Source organism: Limulus polyphemus, unplaced genomic scaffold, assembly GCF_000517525.1.
Source record: "Limulus polyphemus unplaced genomic scaffold, Limulus_polyphemus-2.1.2 Scaffold3794, whole genome shotgun sequence".
In the NCBI taxonomy this organism is placed as follows: domain Eukaryota; kingdom Metazoa; phylum Arthropoda; class Merostomata; order Xiphosura; family Limulidae; genus Limulus; species Limulus polyphemus.
In genome coordinates, this window is record NW_013669404.1 from 37,468 (window position 1) to 40,243 (window position 2,776).

A 2,776-nucleotide genomic window follows, 5' to 3' on the forward strand; every position below is an offset into this window, starting at 1 on the left:
TAGTCACCACCACCCACCGCCAACTCTTGGGCTACTCTTTTACCAACGAATAGTGGGTTCGACCGTCACATTATAACGCCCCCTGCCAGACTAAAAGGGCGAGCATGTTTGATGGGACGGGGATTCGAACCCGCGACCCTCAGATTGCTATTTGTTGATTACTTGTATTTTCCATAGACACGTCATATCTAATTCTGGGAATTACAAATCTTGTGATGAAATATGTATTTATAAAAATGGAAAATATGAAATTAATTAAAACAAGCAGAAATTCGCCTTTTCTTTTACAATAGAGATCGACATTTGAGCACCCAAAGAAGCCATTAAAAAAAAAGGAATATATGTAAAATCTGAATCACCCATTCTCTATAATATGTTAATATATTTTACATATCTATTAAAGTAATAGTAGTAATAAACCACGGGGTCATCATGACAGCAAGGGTAATTCGTAGTTTGTTCGTTATTAGCTGTTGGTACCTGGTATTTTCAAAGAACGATCCCTTATGGGTTAAACGGCTTGGTCAGAGATACATAGGATTCGTATATAGCCTTTCGTGATTTTCAATCGTCGACGATAAAAAAGGCAGCCATTCAACATCACTCACTGCCACAAGGGATCAATACAACTTGAAACCCAATAGAGAGAATCACTGTAACTCTTATAACCTTCGACCTCCGATCTGTTCATTATTAGTGCACAAGGTTGAAACACCATCTAGATATGTTGTTGTTATTTTCTTAGTGCAAAGCTACACAACAGGCTGTCCCCCGCCGGGACAGCGGTAATTCTAGGGATTTACAACGCTGAAGTCAGAGTTTCGATTCCTCTCGGTGGACACGGCAGATATCTCGATGTGGCTTCGCTATAAAAAAACACATACACACACAACAGGCTAGCTGTATTTTCTCCACCGCTGGAAATTGAAAACCGAACCCCGAATTTTAGAGTTGTTAGTCTGTAAACTTACGCCGACCCACCGGGAAAGGGGAGGGGGGCGTTCATATAAATTAAAATAGGAGCTTGACGTTATCAGTTTTCAAATAATGGTTTGCTTATTTGTTGTTGTTGTTTTTTATGGTCAAACTATTAAGACTATCTGCCACCGTTCCTAATTTTAAACTAATAAGTAAAGGGAAAGCAACCGCCCGCAGCACCCACCGCCAATTCTTGGGCTACTCTTAACCAAAAAACAGTAGGATTAGCCGTCACGTTACAACGCCTCCACGGCTGAAAGGCGAGCATGCGCGACGCCGAATTTCGATCTCGTGATCCGTAGATTGCAAGTCAAGCGCCCTAACCAAAAATTAAGGAAACCCACAAGTTAGAAATGTGTACATTTCAAAGTTCGAATTCAAAGTGTAAACGTTTAGGCTTAGAATATTTCAAATGTACATATGGGTTATCACGTTGATAACCTTGGTTTATATTATACGTAAATGTGATACAGAAAATAAGAAATGGACTCTTCATAGCACTTATCAAATATTACGAGATAATTTAGAAAAAAGAAATTTATGTACAGAACGTTATTACAAGGTACTAGTGTGTAATCAACCAAACATGTTCATTATAAAAAAAGGGGAACACAGAAAATTTTATCAGAACATAAACAAAGTGAACGACAAAGAAAGTCTGAAAACAAAATTAGCTCCATGAAGAGGTGCGTGTTGTGGATGTACAAGATTATTATAAAGAGGTGTTTAAGAAATTATTAAGATTATAAAAACACGAAGTAAGAAAACAGACGACACTGTGGGTGGGATAAGGAAGTGAAAACGTGTGAAGCTTTATCAGAAGTAGGTGGATTGTTGAAATAAGAAAAAAATTAGTGTAGCAAAAAAAAATATCTTCATTAATATATATATGTACATAATAAATATGATGCATTCGTCATCGAAAGGCTTATAACAATATCCGCATGTAGCTAGTTATATAGGTTTGTTAAATTTAATGTGGTTAAATGACCTTCTTATCGAAACAAAACTGTGACTCTTGGAACTACTGAGAGTTAAAGATAAGGTATTTACATTTTGAGGTCACTTAATTCATGATTGTATGCAGCTGTCATACTCCTTTCTAGGCCATTTACAAAGCTCAATATGACCTGAAACTTGGTATTTTCAATATGAATGTGACATGGGCTAGTCTGGCAGGTCAGAGACCCCTAGGGTTCAGGTATAAACGTTCCTAATTTTAAACTGTTGACCAGGGGGAAAGCAACCAATCAGTAGCAACTACCGCCACAAGGGCTTTGTCAAGCTTTGAAACTAATAACGATATTGACTGTCACTCTTATAACGCACTCATAGCTGAAACTGCCAGGCGCGTTTACGTCATCACGGCGAAAACCCTAGACCTTTCGATCAAAAGCCTTGCACGTTGTCTACTATGGGCTCTGTAATATTAATTTATTTACCTGTTTTCTGATCATTTTCTGTAAAGTAAGAAGTGTTTCCATACGGTATTTTAAACTGTACTGTACAGTCAGTGAGTTGAGATTCATTCTTCAGCTACGTAGGCTATCAGTCATTTATCAAAAGTTACGATTCCGTATATGGTCTTTAAAAAAATTTCGTAAGATCTTCAGTTTAATCGCTATCAAGAAGAGGGGGGCTGCATGAACTACAAAAGTAAAAATTAATGTGTTTTTTATTTATAATCTTCATTTTTTTTATTGTTATAATTTTAATTTTAATACGCAACACAGCAAGTTACATGAAAACTACAGCCAACATAAAGTCGTAGTGGAAGGGAATGTATCAGAACTATTAA